At 34.1% G+C, this 18,701-nt stretch overlaps 1 protein-coding gene across 2 annotated transcripts in view; it reads left to right on the forward strand.

The window, feature by feature from the left end:
• Positions 1-18,701, forward strand: part of PACRG (parkin coregulated) — a 443,717-nt gene that overhangs the window by 1,233 nt on the left and 423,783 nt on the right. The window lies entirely within an intron of this gene.

Consider the following 18,701-nt stretch of genomic DNA (forward strand, 5'->3'; position numbering starts at 1 on the left):
ATTTGGTATGCTAAACCAGATTCTGCTACTGAGTAAGCACCTGTCTGGGAATGAGACAATAAATAATAAATGCAGCTTTCAAAAATGTATAATTTACACCATGAGAGGATTTGACTTATTGTGTGATAATTCGTTATGTTAAATGCATAGTGATGGTTTCCAACGTCACATTATTTCTTTTACTTACATGTTGCTACCCTAGTACCTTATTCCTAAATCACATCCTTAAAATGTATAAATGAAACAGATTACCTATAGACCTCTAGGTCAGATTCCCATGTTTCTACACAAAATTATATCCTCCCTGTTGGAATGTGTGTCAGATGATTTATGGTAGTTAAGATTCTTGGAAATAGACTAAAATCCCTGCTTGTTGTAACTGCAGTTCTTTTTCATGGAATATCACATAAGTAGGTTCTCATGGGAGTCAAGATGACTCATTTATCAGCAATACAGAATGCCATAACCATTCAAGTTAATCATTTAGTTTTTCTTCTATACAATATTTATAATTTTGGTGATTTTTTCAGTGTTATATTTTAACATAACAAATATGTTTTTATAAGATCAATTTTTTTCCTTTTCTTCCTAAACCAATTTTCATACATTCTTATGTCATGTTAATTTTTTAACATGGCTTTATACCTAAAGTCATAGTTCTGCAAAATCAGGTCTTTCAGTATTGTCAAATATAATGATACGCCTACACGACTCAAAAACAAAACCATTGATTATGAAGTGGGCTCTATGCAAAAAACTTATTTGATATAAATAATCTTCTCTTTTCATATTTTAAAGGAATATCTCTTAGTGGCAATACCTCTCTCTCCATTGGGATCCTCAAAACAGGATGAGTCATTATTTTTAGTTCCTTTAGTAGAAATCATAATTCTTAAATGTAAACACTAAGCACAGGTTTAGGGATTTGGCATTTTGAGATCAGCAAAACAAAGTCCCTATCCTTAGTACTCTAAGGAAAAACAGCAACAACAATGATAAAAATCTTCATAAAAGAAAGGCAACACTGTTTATACAAAATAACATCAGTGGTACCGAAAATAAAAAAATTTCTTTTTATATGCAATGTTTACATTTCATCATTTTTGTCTTCAGCAGTATAGACTTTTCAGTATTGTAAAGTAAAATATCCCCTTCCCTTTCTGAAGATGTATTCTATTCTGGAGATACGTGTGTCAATTTTTAGTTTTCTTAATTGTTAACTATATGTTCCAAAAGCCACCCCCTCCAACCATTTTCCCAGTGTTAGGGAACTTCAGTTCCTCTTTCAAATCCTGGCTAATTAGACAAGTCACCATTCTAATTCTCTTCTACACAAGAAATTAAGAACTATATCCTAAAGAGTTCTATAGAAACTCTTGATGTTTCTTCAAGTTCTATGATGATGTAAGTACACGGACTCTACCATCAGCAAATTTGATCAGATTGGCTGTGCAAGCAAAAATCCCTATTTAAACAGTCACAATCTGTATATGAGAATGCAAAATTATTTATAAAATAATGATAGATGTAAATAGCAATTTTTTTAAATCTTAATGTCAAATGTTCTTCAATAGTAAGTAGTTTATTTCCATGAAATTTTTGTTGCATTCTATATGAAAACAAGCAATCACAAAAGCCTTACAATAAAAGAATAATATTCTAATTCGTATTTTTATAATGTTTGCCTATAAAGAGTAATAGGAGATACAGAATTTGAAAACTTTATTGTTCATTTTTTGTTTAGGCCTTGTTTGGGGTATGATAGAGCTCCTGAGCAGAAACTAGTAACCCAGTGTTGTATTATCTTCATTTTGGCATAGAGTAGATGCTTTCTGTGCTAATCTACCTTATCAGAAAGTAAATTAGGAGATGGACCCAAGGTTATGATGATAGAGAAGTTGAGTTATGATACTACCACAGGGCCAGTAAGGTCTTCTGTGATCTAACCTTGTTCCGTGTTTTTAATTTCATCTCCCACTATTCTCATTTGCTTCAGCCAATATGAACCCAGGAAATAAACTGTAATTCTTTATTCTTGTGATTTTACTTATTTTGTTCCCTTTACTTGAATGCTCTTCTTGCTACATTTCTACAAATTCATTCTATCATTAGGTAACAACTACCTACTCACCACTGACTATGTGCCAAGCCCAGTTTAAATGCTGGGAACTTAGCAGTCAACAAGAGACAGAACATTTGCTGTCAAGAATCTTATATTTTGGCGGCCACCAAAATGCCAACTGCTTTAAAGAAACCTTTCCTAATTCTTCCTCCCTGTCACCCAAGGCAGAAAGTTATACTTTATTCATTGTTTTCTAGTTTATATTATGGTTATTTCTGCTCATGTTTATCTCCTTATATAAATTCCCAGTGAAGGCAGAATCTGCATCTTAGTCATTTTTTAATCCTAACCAGAACCTAATAGTATACTCAATAAATATTTGATGAGCATGGAAAGCAATTCTACCCTTCCTTCTTATGTTCTCCCTCTTTCTTGTTGCTATAATTGTTATTGGTCTCTAGTTTGAATTGTTTTAACTATCCTCCCCAATTTAGGAGCCCATGTCACCTCAAACCCTCAGGAGGTTCCCATCTCACTCACAGTGAAAGCTAATGTTCGTGTAAGTTCTTGCAAGCCGTTAAGGCCCAATGTGATCTGGCTGCTGTTGCTTCTCTGAGCATAAATATTAGTACTCTGTCCCTCGCTCATTCAGTGCCATCCGCACTGGCTTCCTTGCTGTTGTTTGAATACACCAGCTGCACGGCTGCCTCAGTGTCTTCGTCATTCCTATTTCCTCTTCCTGAAATGCATTTTCCTCTACGTATCACCATCTCTTGATACTTCAAATTTTTGTTAAAAAATTAACTATTTAGTGAGGCCTTTCCTGACTGCTGTATTTAAAATCTCAACCTCTTAATAATCCCCTGCATCCCTGTTCCAACACTCACATCTCCCTTCCCTGTTTTATATTTTTCCATATAATATTAATTTAGCTGATCCTGTGTTGTATTTCACTAGAGAGTAAACTGTTGAAGGGCAAGCAATGTTATTATTTCACTCACTGCTGCATCCCCACCACAGGAAAAATTTCTGGCACATAGTATCTGCTATTTTTCTTTTATTGGTCCCATGAATTAATGAATGAATATATTTCATACTATAATTAAACAATCATCTTTGAATTATCAGCTTCAAAGAAAATGCTAATGATGTTATATAAATATTAAATCTAGGAATGAGAATAATTTACAAATGTTTTATGCAATATTTTTATTAGCTTATTATAAAAGTTATACATATTCATAACAAAAAATTAAAGTAGTTTGGCTTAGAAAAGCTTTCTCCTATGTAAGATTATAGGAAAAAATTTAGTCTTTTTTTTTTCTCTAGTTCTCTTCTAATTTCAACCTTCTATTTTAAAAGTTTGCTTCATCTTAAATCTTTTGGTTTAGGAAGTAAGGTAGAAATTCTGATTTTTATCCGCAAATGGCCAGAAAGTTGTTACATGACCCTTTGTATGGTTAAACTAAATCATACCAAGTATCTTCCTATTAAACTTAGGACTTCCTATTTGATTTAAATGATATATCAGTGCTATATGCATATTAGTTAAAGTAGCTTTGTTAATAATTAATTAATATCATATGTTAATGCTTTAATATGTAGTAGGGCTAGTCATCTCTATTCCATTTTGCTTTTCCAACCAATCCTATGAAAAGGCAGGGCAGACTATTTTCTTCCACTTAGCATATAAATCTCAAACAATTTAATTTTTGTTGTAGTTTAGAGACACATTAAATGACAGAGCAAGGAATGGAACCTGTATTTCTCGATTTTTCTCACAATAATTCTCTGGATAATTTTTTAACACTTTGGTTGATGCATAATATGCATACAGAAAATGCACATATTGTAAATGAATCACTTAGTGGATATTAAACCAAACACATTGGTGCAACCAGCACCCAAATCAAGAATTATCGACAGTGCAAAACCCCTATCAGTTCCTTTTTAGTCACTGCCCAACCACACCCTCAAGCTAAGCTTATTCTGACTTTATTCAACAGATTATTTTTGCCTCTTTTTGTACTTATATACATGAAATCATAAAGTATGTAATTGTTTTGTATCTGGTTTCTTTCATCAAAATTGTTTGTGAGAATCATCTACATTGTTGCATACAATTATAGTTGTAAATAAATTCTTCATGTTTATTCCTGTATGGTATTTTCATGTGTGAATATACCATAATTTATTTATCCATTCCTTTCTTGATGGATATTGTGACTTCCAATTTAGGAGTGTTACAAATAATGGCACTAGGAAAATTCTATTCAAAATTTCTTAAAGAATATAGCTATGAATGTTCAAGGATATATACCTGGAAGTAGAATTGCTGAACCCTAAGTTATGCATATGTTTGGCTTTAGTAACTACATTGAAGCTATTTTTCCAATTGATTTTTCAAATTTAAACTCTTGCCAGCTCGATATGAGAGTGCTGTTTGCTCTATGGTCTCACCAATAATTAATATTTTCTTTATTTTGTATTTTAAGTATTCTAGTGGGTATACAATGTTATCTCCTTGTGGATTTAATATTGATTTTTATTGTGACTAATGAAGTTAAAAACTTTTTTATGTATTTGCTGGCCCTTTTGATATGCTCTTTAGAGAACTATCTCTTTAAGATTTTGCCTGTTTTTCTCTTGGCCTGATTAGGCTTATTAATTTGTAGTACTTTTCTTTCATTTCTATTCTAAATGATATGAGGCATTTGTCTAATACTGGTATTGCAAGTATAGTTTCCCACTCTGAGTTTCCTTTCCATTGTCAATAGTGACTTTAATCCCTCTCTTTTAAAAGTATATGCTTTGCGAACAAAAATGTTTATCTCAGACATATTTATGTTATTTCTTTATAATGTCTTTCTCAACAAATTTCAACTCACAATGAAATACATATACATTAAGGCACGTGACTTTGAAAATAAATGGGAGTGATAAGAAACAAAATAGAAAAACAATAGTGAAATAATGAAATAAAATATAATTAAACTAGAAAGCCTGCGCTAAAGAAAAGGAGAATCAATTTTGCCATTCATAAGAGTCAGTATATTTATCGATTGATGTTCAAATTTAATTCTGAGCTTCTTGGCATCTGTTGCTGAAAGGGGAACATTATACACTTCTCATTATCACAAAAGAAGAAGCCTATCAATCCCTCTAGGGAATTCATGCTTTCTCTACCCTGAATTCCCAGAGAAATTGATCATGTGGCATTTTAAATACATGCAACATACCATATCTACATTTTTATTTCTTAAAAGAAACACAGTAGCAAATATCCATAAAAGATTCCAGTGAGGGCCAAGTATATAATATTAAAATGTATCTTGGTGAACTGGATTTTGCATGAAATTAAATTAATGAAGTGCATGTATCTAGGCTTTTGGTGGTCCAATTTGATCTAGAAATAAAACTCACAGCACCCACAGCAGTATGTAGATTGTATGTTTTTTTAGCTCTGGTTCTCAGTACATTTTATGATGGAGCAAGATAGCTGCTGTTTTTATAAGTTGGCAGAGAGGAAACGTGATGTGATGAGAGCACAGAGCTGGGTGACCGGAAAGGATCTTGGTCTGGGAAGGCTTCCTGATGGGAATTTAGTTTGGTGAAATATCACAGATGAGGAGGACCTAGGGGAGTGTGCAAAGGCTGAGATGAGAGAGACCAGACTTCCTAGTAATTTGGTTTTCAATCCTTATTTTCTGTGCCAAAACTAATTATGTTGTAAATTCTGTTTATTATGTACATGTTTAAAATTATTTAAATTGCATGTTTTATAGAATATAGAGAGCATATATACGTACTTTATGAAGAATGTATGTGTGTATAGTTTGCATTGTGTGTAATACTTTATATGAAATTTTGTGGATTCCTTCTAATATACTAATATTTTACATGTTATTGCAAGGGCATAAGCATTTAAAAGGTTTCATAAAATTCTATCTTCTAAATATACCATAATTTACTTAGTCTTTCACCCAGGTTGTTATCAGTTTTTGGCTATTATGTTATTTCTGCTAGTAATGTTGAAATTCATATCTTTATATAAAAAAGTGTTTCTGTATTTTAAAGTATTTCCTTAAAATATAATTTCTGAAGTAGAATTACTGGGTCAGAGCCCTCAGGAATCTGAAGACTCCAGTAAAAGTTTGATTTATGCTGCCACCTGCAGTGCTTTAATGTGCCTAGTCTGCCCCCTCCTGTGGCCTGAGGCCCTGGCCTGGGGGTTCCGACAACCCAGGCCCTGCCTGATGTTCCCCTTCCCACTTGCCCAGTGTTGAGGGTCAGAATCGCAGCAACTCTGAAACCTATTCATGATACGTATTAGGAATGGGTTGGAAACAGTTAAGGCTGTGGTTCTCAGGTTGCAAATTGGAATCACTTAGGAAGCTTAAAAATACTGATTCCTGAGCTCCCCCTGAATGATTCCCATTTAATTGTCCTAATTTTTCTAGGGTTGATGTAATTAATCTTTAATTAGGGGTTGAGAACATTTGGGTATATAATTTCCAGATAAGTATTCAATTTTTCCAGGACATTTATTAAATAATGTTCTATTTCCCAGTTTGTGTATTATTTTTGTATCATAATTCTACATAATAATCAGAGCTATTCAAGAGGAATTTTTAACCAGTGTCACATAGTTTTAATTATTATACCTTGATAATATGTTTTAGAAATCAGTGAGGCTAATTTTTCTTGATAATTCATACCCAGAATGTTCATTTTAAATTTTGACATTTTACCAGTTTAATCTTCTGGAAGATCTTCTAATAAGATGTCAAGCTGCACATATCCCTTTGAGATCGAAATGATCATATAAATCACTTGCAAATAATGATTATCTTATAACAGTGTCTTCACTTACAGTAACATAGTTTATTACTCTGTGTTTATATGTATAAGTGGAATTGCTGGATCAATGGTAGTTTTATTTTTAATTTTTTGAGGAACCCCCATACTGTTTGCATAGCAGCTGTGCCATTATACATTCCTAGCAACAATATAGAAGGGCTCTCTTCTTTCCACATCCTCACCAACACTTGTTATCTTTTGTCTTTTTGATAATAGCCATTTTAACAGGACTGGGTGGTATCTTACTGTGGTTTTAATTGGCAGTTCCCTGATGATTCGAGATTTTGAGCATTTATTCATATACTTATTGGGCATTTGTATGTCTTCTTTTGAGAAATGTCTGTTCACGTCTTTTTCCCATTTTTAAATTTGTTTTCTTGCTATAGAGAACATCTATATAAAAATAGTGTTACTATTTACTATTGTAAGTCATATACATAGTAAGGATTTGGTCAGTCTTAGGCATATTTGAAATAGGCATATAAGTTTTGGTATTCCCTCCTATTTTTTTCTATATTCCTATTTAATAAGCTATAAGAAAGCAATTTTTCCAAAGTTATCTAAATTGAGGATTTTTAAAACAACTTATTACTAAAAATCAATTTATATCATTTAATGTTTATGGCTCTTGTGATTTTGATCAGTAAGTAGAAAATGTGAAAGAAAACAAATTATAAGCAAGAATCAGAAGACAATGAAGAAAACTGAATCAAGTGTATTCTTTGGTTTCTCTTTAACCACACCACAGAACTTACCAAATTTCTGTTTGGGGAGTTCTGCAATTAACCTGACAATAGTTAACAATCTTTACTTATACTTACTTAAGGGGACTAGAATTCTAGAATTTGTCTATATTATTTCTGTTATTTTATTTTCTGGAAAAGATATATTTGTATATCGAATGTGTATCTTTCATATTTAATGCCCTTCAAGTGAAATTTTTTAAATAGAGGATTCAGGGAGATCTGTTCATTTTGCTTCTGCTTCCTTAATAAGAATTGACTTAAAAATCCATTGGCTACATTTTGGGAGTTGTGATGACACATACTTGACCAGACAGTGATCATATATTGGTGAAAAGCATATCAAGGCTTAACAACTAGGGTGACTGTAGATTTTTTAGGACCTAGAAAACGAGACAAAAGACACTTAGATTTTTGGGGTATGAGAATTGAAACTTTCAAGCCTTTGTGAGGTAATTCAGTTAGTCTGTGGTAGTACAGAAGTATTATGTTCAGGGAGAGATTTTTTTTTTAAGTTTTTTTATATATGGAAGATTCATAGCCTAAACAAAAATTTAAGATACCATTATTCATGAATTTTCTTCTTACCAAAGTTACTATCATTTTGGAAAAAAATACATGGATCGATTATATTATAAAGAATAATTATGTTATATAAAAAATAATTTATATTTTAGAATTATCCTCCTAAATCAATTCAAGTTAGTCACTGATGTAACATAGATTAGAGAAAGTAATACTAGAAAAAATATAATTATGTAATAAATGCTAAATAAAATAATAAATACAAGATAGATTGTGGCTAACTACCTTCCTTTTGTGGTTTTTGCTTAGCAGAAAATCTACAGAGAAATATATTTCACAGATTGTCCATTCTAAATTAAAGTAGCTATGAATAAATAGTCCCTGAGACAAACAGTAAATCCTTTACCAAATCGTCTGTATCTGCAATTTGTACTAAAAAGAAAAAGTTATTTTGCATGGTAAAACTGTAATTTTATTTCAAAATTGAGTAAAATGACACATTGTTAAATGTTTTCACATGAACACAAAAATTGTTTGATTTTAACACTATATTATATTTAAATATGGTTTAGAATTTTATATGTCTTAGTGATTATAGATAAAACAGTAACGGTTGTATAAGATAAATGTTAGAAATTTTAAACAATAATGATGGATGCCTCTGTTTATGCTTTATTTCCCATTGAAGTTTCTTGAGTAAATAATGTATTTGCTGATGATTTCACTAGATTATACATACATTCACAGTGGTTTAATACAAAAAATTACCTTCTGTTATTATTAGAAGTAAATATGAAAACATTTTAGGAGAAGTTCATCAAATGTAGCTTTTACATATAAAGAGTGAACTGTGAATGCCAATGTTTTTGTCCCCCCTCCTCTCAATGCTTTGCACAGTATTGTAGACATAGGAGATGCTCTGTAATGAGCATTTTGATTTTTTAATCCTAACTTATTTTGTGAAAGTAATTCAACTGTTAATGTCCATCTTGTTACATATTTCTTTCATATTCTTCACTTATAAGAAAAAGATAGGTGATTAATTGACTAAGAACTTGTTTATAGGTAAAAATACCCTTCTCTATATCACATTAAGCCTTCTTTTTTATGAGTAGAAGCTAATTTGATTGATTTGAAATTTATTGACACTTGATAAAATCACCGAAATGACACTTTAGTAAAAGCAAAGAAACCAGAAACCTTGGGAGGTTGTCAAAAGCATGAATCAGCACCAATACATTGGGTATATTGGACATATTAATAATTGAAATGCCTCTAGTGACTTCTGTAGTGAAAACACCAGGTTTATCTAGAGCTAATACTGGCAAATGCAGGATCAACCAATGGAGTGAGCTAGGGTAGGACTTAGGGTGAGAGAGACATGGGAAACAGTTTAAAGTGATTTAGCATAGGCAGCAGTTTGAGTTGAATACAAACCTGCATTCCCAAAATAAGCCAAGATCCAGCTAAAATGATTAATAACAGGAGACAGGAGGCTCAAAGAATGTAAAAATCAATTGTAATCCAAAAATATCCTTAAAACTCTTAGGCTCTTATTAGGAGATGCCCAGGCTATTATCACAGCCTCTGGAAAGGCAGAACATTAAGGGAGCTAAAAAATTATGTCTGACTGTCAGGTTGATGTTGACAGTTTCCATTACATTTTAAGTTTTACTATTTTATAAAATAATTAGCTCAGTCTGTTAATTTTATTCTGTGGTCTTGTAATTTAAGTCTTACATCTAACTCTGGTCAGTCACCCTCAAATAAGTTACATTTGTCATTAAGGCAAGTGGGTAGGAGTGAATCTCCTGAAATTTATTAAAATATTGGAAAACCAATTCAGAAGATATAGTCTGTAGTAGAAGATGTATATACTCTCTTTTCCATTGTCAAATTTGAAATCTCTATTTTCAAATTGCCAATCACATCAATCATATTTTAAAGTATAAGTGAGTTTCGTGCACAGAGTTAACAGGTGAAGCTGTAGAGAATGCCTTATCCAAGCCTATCGGTCCCTGTCCTCTGCCTACTCCCCTCCCCCAGGCCCACATTCCTTCAGTTCTACCACTTTTAACTATTTCTTATTTTCAATATTTTAATTGCGTTATTTCAAGTCTGTAAATAATACACTTATACTCCTATTTTTAAAAATATCTTTATTGAAGAATCAGCAGTAAACTATATATACTATAGAATGTGGTGAGTTTAGACATACATATACAGCTATAAAGCCAAGCCATGACAACAATAAAAATAGTGAACATACCCATTACCCGCAAGTGTCCTCGTACCTTTTTGTAATCCGTCACACTCCTTCCCCCAAACTCGAGTTAACCAATGATATGTTTTCTGTCACTAGAGATGAGTTTGCTTTCTATAAATCGAATTACACAGAATGTACTCCATTTTTTCCTGGATTTTTTTTTTCAGTCAGTATAATTATTTTGAGATGTGTCCATGTTGCTGCATGTAACATAATACTTTATTCCTTTTTTTTTTTTTTTTTTTTTTGAGACAATGTCTCACTCTGTCACCTGGGGCTAGAATGTAGTGACATCATCATAGCTCACTGCAGCCTCAAACTCCTGGGTTAAGCGATCCTCCTGGCTCAGTCTCCGGAGCAGCTGAGACTACAGGTGCACACCACCACACCAGGCTAATTTTTCTACTTTTTGTAGAGACTGTGTCTCACTCTTGCTCAGGCTGGTCTTGAACTCCTGGCCTCAAGTGATCCTCCCTCCCCAGCCATCCAAAGTGCTGAGATTACAGGCATGAGCCACCACACCTGGCCGTTTATTCCTTTTTATTGCTGAAATAAGGATATAACACATTTTGTTTAACCACTTACTGTTGGTGGACATTTGGGTTGTGTCCATTGTATGGTTGTTAAAAACAGATACTCTGAACGCTGGCGTACAAGTCTTTGTGTGGATGTGTGTTTCTCTCTCTTAGTTAAATATCTAAAAGTGCACTAACTGCACCAACTGTCAAGTTGAGAGGGTCAAAACCCCACAGTGTCAGCTTTTCCCCAGCTGGCACATGAAGTTATTAATGGCAATGACAAGTTCATCTTTATCATCTCTGAGGCATTCAAAAGATCTCCCAGAGTATGTGTAAGCCTGCTTGATACATAAAGGTAATTCTCTTAGGCCACAGAATAAAGAAAACATATTTCTTATTTTAATAAGTGTAAACTGTATCACTGTTTATAGCAGCACTCTCATAATATGGAAACACTTACCATTGATTTATATATGGTATTAAATATATGGCTTCTATAGGAGCTTTATTGAAATATTGTTAGATTATGAAAACCAAATCTTTATAATTTTTTCCACTAAAATATATTCATGTTTGCATTCACTTGCTCCATTGTAGTTTAGCCAACGTACACTGATGTTTAGAGCTTCCCATGAAAAACTATGATAGTTAGTACTTTAATATTCTGCTTCATTTGTTGAGATTTATTTGTTCCTCACACATCAAACTTAAATTTGTGTCTGCCTTCATTTATTTTCTTTCAAAGATACCTACGAATCCTTCACATTTTATAAGGAACCATAAATTTATTTCAGCCTTGGGCCAACAGCTAGCTTTCATGTGACCTAGATGCATATATGCAATTTAGTCTGTGAGTTTTGAAAATTTGAATGATAGCACATTAAACTGGAATAATGAACCAATAAAAGTTTTTATAGCATTTGGAAAAATTATTTCTCAAACATTCACACTGTCATTTTACTCATTAAAATTATTCTAGGATCATAAATTAGACCATGTATTCCTAAGGCTTGAAAAATCAACAGATTATTCCTGATGATCAATTGATTTGACCTGGTTACAAGATAATAAAATCTTGTTTTGGAAAGCTAGACTAGGCATTTGTCACTAGATTATCCATCTTCAGCTAATAGAAATTCTTGGGAAATCTTTAAGATGGTTTCTATAATGCTCTTCACATGTTAAGTGCTATAATTTGCCACAAAATTATTATCTTCATATAGTTCCTGCAAATGTGTGACAATGGTTTCGAAGTGGCAAAGCCTCAGCTAGTTGATCAGTAAATGGGAATACTACTACAACTTCACAAGGGTTTTAAGGGAGATTAAATGATATATTACTGTGAAACACAAAGCACATGCTCAGCGACATGGAAGTCGTATGTATTAAGGACTCAGGAGATAGTGGTTTTGTATTTTTCACTAATCTGTTAACATGTAACTGGCCTAAATATCTATAAACCAGACCTTTAGGAGTTTTATAGGATTCTAATGTCCTCCTCCATGCTTTTTCCAAGAGTGGTAGTGAGTTATGTCCTCAGGAAGGCATATTAATGCTTACAAGTCACTAAGGTACTATTTCGTGTTTGTCTAATGACTTCATTGGCCTTTACCTTGGTTTACAAATTCATTTAATTCAATAAGGAAGAGCCCTTTTCCTACAGTTTTTGAGCTAGTAAAGGATGTTTCCAAGCCATAAATATTCTTTTTATTTGGGTTGATATATGTAATTCAAGCAATTTTAGAGGTGATTTTTCTATTAGGAATTGCTTTAAAATTAGCATAACATCTATCTATATTGGTATTTCTGTTTTCTGTTGATGAGGATGATCCTTATTTTTCAAATAAATAATAAAAATCTCAGAAGAAACATTTCATATCTAAGCATTTTAGGTTGTTATCTGGCAACTAAATGCATTAATCCAAACGAATAGAGTTTATTGAGAGTATTCATATCCCAATTAGTCATCCACACATTGGTGTCTAACAGTTCAACTGCTATGATTAAATACCATTCATCTAGCAGCAGTTCTGAAATCTTTTATAGCTTTGCAAGACATGATAAAAAAGAATAAGAATTTTCTGTAAGATCTGGTTTACCTTCAGTAAGAAATTTTCCTTTTCAGTTTTTAGTCTTAATCTTAATTCTGAATATCAAATAGAGTCTCTCAGATGAGTGATAAAGGCTAATTTCAAATTTTCACTAAATCTACAAATATACTCTTCATTTTCCCTAGTCTAGGCCTAAATTGCTCTGCTTGCATTTGTAATCAGAAATTGATTGGGTTACTGTGGAAACTGGAGGAGTGTATTGCTGGTTGAAGAAAAACATGGTATAAAAAATACTGCTATCATAATTGTCTGTCATCCTAAGTGCCTGTCATTTTGAACAGGACATTGATAAAATTTTCACACTTCACCCCAAAATGCTTTTCTCTAGAATACTGCTTTGTGGTCAATATTAATCCTCTAGATTGATTTGACATCAAATGCTTTTGTTATATCCATAATTTATGTCTATGTTGAATTATACATTTTACACAAAGTGAAATTAGTTTCCATTTTATTCATACTTACAAGGCACATCTTAGGAAAAAACATGAAATGTAATAAAATATTAGTTATTTAGAAACCAGTCACCTGAAACATTTCAACCGTTGACAAAGAAGACGCAAAATAAGTGCCAAAAATTCAGATGAAGACGGAATTTTTAACATGTTATGAAAGATAGCCTAGAAGAAGTGAAGGTCTATATTACACACACAGAAAAAGCAATATTATGCATTTTACAATGGGAAAGCAAAGATGATGCTAATTGTTTTTAAAAAGTTTGTCCTTCATATATAAGAGCTGAAAATGTAGACTGACCCCCAAAATGAGGAAATCAAGACAATGAAGAAGAAAATGACCCTTGGCAGAGGCAGGAATGAGGACGATTAGGAGAGGTGACTAAGCACATATTCTTGTATACAAATATCCATTAACATAACTTTCTGGAGGTTTCTGGAGGCTTCCATTGGTTTCCTGATTGCAACAAGAACAAATGCAGAAATTATCTGTGACTTCACGGTTTAATAAAATATTACCAAGCCCCCACAAGTCTGGAAATCAAAGATTCACAAAAGAGACCAACCTGCTGAAAAATGTTAACAGAACATTGCATATATGTGCTTTAAACCCTGGTTGAAAACCAACTGAATGTCGTAGCACACTTGACCTCTAGAGTGTCAGGGATGAGGAAAATGTTATACTTTCTTTAGTTCTATTTTTACAAATAGTACCAGACACTGAGCAAAGAAGTCTGCGTTAGCAGAAAAATATTAAAATATGTAATAATATGTATGATGTAGTCTAAATAATGTATTACTTGTTTAATGTATTGATGAGATTTGTATGCTGGATATTTGGATCCTCCTCTCCTAAGCTTAGGTTCTACATTCTACCACGTACTTCTTTTTGTTTTTAGGCTATTTATTTATTTGTTCTTACTTTTTAAAAATTTATCATTGATGATAATTTTGATTCACTGACCATAATTGTATACATTTAGGAGGTACCGTGTAATGTTTTGATATATGTACACAATATGGCATGATTGAATCAAGCTAATTAACTTATCCATCACGTTGTTTACCTATCATTTCTTATGGCGATACATTTGAAATTTACTATCTTAATTATTTTGAAATATGTAATATGTTATTATTGACTGTAGTCACCTGCTGTGCAATAGATCTCAAAACCTATTTCTTCTGTCTACCTGAAACTTTTTGGCTTTTGATTAACTACTCTCCATCCTTACCCTCTTCACCCCCAGCCTCTAGTAGTCATCATTCTATTCTCTACATCTATGAATTTAACTTTATTAGATTCCATGTACAAGTGAGATCATATGGTATTTTTCTACATAGATTGACATGGAATTGCCCTTATTATTGATATGAATAAAGTGGGTGAAGGAACATTCATTTGATAAGGAGAAATAGATGTTTTCCATTGATTACAACTGATATTATTTATAAACTTCTAAGACCAGATTTCACTGAAGAAAATAAATTGGTGCTACTAGAAGTAAGAATGCTTGTGCCTGTGAAGAACTAACAATGCCTTTCTAATTCATATTTTGTCTTCTCATGAGTGTAGATGTTCGGTTAGGATTTGGGCATGTGAGAGTAAATCTAGCTATGGCTGTAGATTCTGTGAGCCGTGAGAATTTTCTCAGTACTTCAGACGTCTGAAAATATTTTTGGCCATTGAGAAAATACACAGTCGTAAAAGCGCCAGATCCACATCCAACATCCCACCAGCATTGAAGGAATGGTGGGTATCATTCATTTTAATGAATTTTATAATGCACTTACTCCATTACTTTGTTTTATTAAGAATTATCCATCCAGCTTTACTAATAGTTACAGTAACTAATGTTTTTTTCACTACTTTGACCAGGTCTGAATATACTTTGGGAGACAAGAGACATGTATTTGTTGGATATATAGAGGGAGTAAAATCTACTACTCAAGAATCTTAGATGACTAGAATTATGAAGAAATTCACTCAGTAGAATAATTAAGTATGAGCTATTTATTATTTGGGGGGTATAATAAATGCAGCCTCAGGTATATTATTTGTGTTTTACACATTGTTCTAAAACTCCAATGTTAGGATTGCTTTTCTTGAAAATAAACCTTCAAATATTTATGTGTGTGTCTTAGCTACGGTTGCCAGAAATAGAGCCTGAAGCAGGGCTTTTTGTGTGAGTAATTTGTGTGAGGAGAGGCTTCCGTCATTGGTGAAGGCAGTGAGTGAAGCAGGAGAGGGTGGAGGGAGAGCTAAGCAAGGATGTGGCTTTAAGTGATGTCGAGCCTCAACTTGATCTCATGAAAAGATGGTACCAAAGTTTCAGTCCTGTTTTGAGGCAGAGTAGGGAGGCTTTTGTGCATAACATGAAAGCTCCTCCTATACCCAGAAGCAGTCATTGGCTACCAACCTGGCTACTCAGGTGAGAGGTATAACTCCCATGTGCCTCTGAGCAAGACTGCTCCAGTCTCCCAAGCACAATCCTTCTGAGAGGGTTGCAAGTGTGAGCTGTCAGCCATGGCGCACACAGCTGTCCGTGGGGCTCTGTATGGAGCACCCACAGCCTCCCACAGACAAAAGCAGTATCTTCAGAGTCAGCACTGTGGTGATCAACTGAGGGGAATTTCAGACAGACCAAAGCTCAAGGCCTCACTTTCAGAGGCAGAAACGAGTGTGGAATGTTTGAGGAACGTTGTGAGGGCATCGTAGCGAGAGAAGGTGGGTCGTGGCAGAAGAGGAGCTCACGGTGATAGGAAGAGCCCAGGGCACCAAGAACCCTGTGGGCCAGACGAGGAGATGAAGCTTGATTTTATATGCCATGCAAAGCTGATGGAGGTGAGTGATGGTTTGATGTGATTGAGAAACCTCAGCGTGGCCGGAGGAAAGTGAACCAGGTAGAGAGATGAGAAGGTAGGAACTAAGAGGAGAGCGTGGGAAGTGTAGGGCCCTGTAGGCCTTTGGAAGGCCTTTGGCTTTTACCCTGGGCAGTAGTGGCCATTGAAAGATTTTTAAGAGAATAGCGACATGGTGAAAGGATACTCCGGATACTGTGTGCAGAACAGGCCATCGGGCTCTGTGGAGAAACAGGGAGACCAGTCGGGAGGATTTTTCAGTGGTCCAGGTGAAAAAGAGAGAGTGACTCAGATGAAGGTGGTCACGGTGGAGAGTTGGAGAGATGGATGCAGTTAGGGTAGGTGGGCTAGCTGGCAGCATTAGCTTACAGCTTAGCTGGGCAGGGACTAGGGATGTGTGTGAGGAAATAGAAGAATGAAATCTGTCTTTCTTTGTGGCCAGGGGACCCTTTCTCCAAAGGGTCTAGTGTCCCTACTGTGGCTGGTGCCACAGCTCTCCCCGCTTCTCTGTGGGTCACATTTCTTTCCCAAATGTTCCTCTAGAGACTCAAATTCCTCTGTTTAACTCGAGCAAAGCCATTTAGCTTCTCACTTTGACTTGTTCCTGGGTCAATTTCTGCTAATCCAAAAACTAATTCTTTGTTGGCAGTGCTAAACAAAGTGCCATCTGTGGCTGGGTCTTACCCTTTAGCAACATGGATGAGCTGGTAGAAGTTTTAAAAATTGTCTTTCCTTTTTCTCTTCACTATAATTCTGTTTAAATAGAAAGGGGTAGGATCAAGATTTATTTTTCTGTGGATGTGAAGTATTCTGTTCCCTTTAGAAACCATAGGAAGCTTTGGTTTTGAATGTTTCTCCCTGCATTGCTTGCTATCTCTGCTAAGCACTGTGCTTGTCATATATCTCTCTTAATACAATAATCCCATGTTTTAGATGGTAACATCCCAATTTTATAGGTGGGGAAATTGAGTCACGAGGATTAAGTTAATTGCCTAACATAAAACACTTGGGAATTTCAAAAACCTATCTGAGTGACACTAAATTTATATACATTATAATGTCTCTAAAAATACAAAGAAACAAATAGAATCTAGTACAAAGCTCTATGTGGGCAGGGAATGCCACAGTCATATTCATTGTGTGTCACTGTCCCTAAAGACATTAACTGGCCTTTAGAAAGTTCTCAGTAAATAGGTGTTGAATCAATTGATCAATTTACTGAGGCATTATCGGTGTGGCTTTGGAAGCATGGAGGGAGAACTTCTGACTGGAAGCCAGCCTCTTAGTGGATGTGGTATGTCAAGGGCTTTAAGAACAAGGATTTCAACAGGTTGAAAACGGGAGTCTTCTGACTCCAAGCCAAGAAAACACAGTAAGGAAGGAGGCCAAGGAGCTATGTAAGCCATGGTTCCTCTTCTGTGGAAATGATGGGAACTGAGGCTAGACAGCTTATTTATGATTTATCACTTAGGGCCTTGACTTCCTCGTTAAGGAGTTTGTACTTCATCTCTTTCCATGGCGGGCCTTTGGGGGTGTTAAGGAGTAGGAACCTGGGATTCCTTTTCTTTATAGTGTTTTCCTTGTAAGTTTTAGCTTAGAAGGTCATAAGTGCATGGATGTTCTTTAAAAGACTTGAAAAAACTATTTATTTTTTTGGTAATAACAGCACTTAGTACAGCCCCAGGATAGCTATGGGCATTGACACTGTGTCCTTTTCATTATAAAACTGTTTTACATCATGTCACTAGGTGGTTATCTGTATCTTGTTGTATATTAAAAATTTCAGATTTTAAAATCAATTTTACATATAGACCAGTGAGTAACCAATTAGGAAGCAGATTAGCTTTGCATTTTTTAAATGCCATCTTTGCTTTTCATACTGATAGCAACTATTGATTTGATTATGATATTGTTTAACAACAAAGTATAACTTTGATTTATGTTTTGATGGTAAGTATTTATACTAGTTTGCCATATATTGCACTGTTTTATCTCTGTAATTACACTGAATGGGCCAGGTTTTCTTTTTAATGACGTTTAAGCATACATTTAACTAAAAATATCCACTAAAGTGCACATCGGTTCTGTTTGCATGAAACTAATTAGTGATCCTGGCAGGTTTTGTATTTTTCTAGATCTTAGCACTTGCCTCTCACAAATCAGAAGTATCCAGACTTTCAAATTTACAATATCCATTCAAACTTTAAATGCCCTTGATTAATAAAAATACATGTGGCAGCAGAGTATAGCTCTGCTTTTAAGCTGTTAGAGAGAACATAAAATGATTATGGCCTGCAGT

This window comes from Lemur catta, chromosome 2 (genome assembly GCF_020740605.2).
Source record: "Lemur catta isolate mLemCat1 chromosome 2, mLemCat1.pri, whole genome shotgun sequence".
NCBI lineage: Eukaryota > Metazoa > Chordata > Mammalia > Primates > Lemuridae > Lemur > Lemur catta.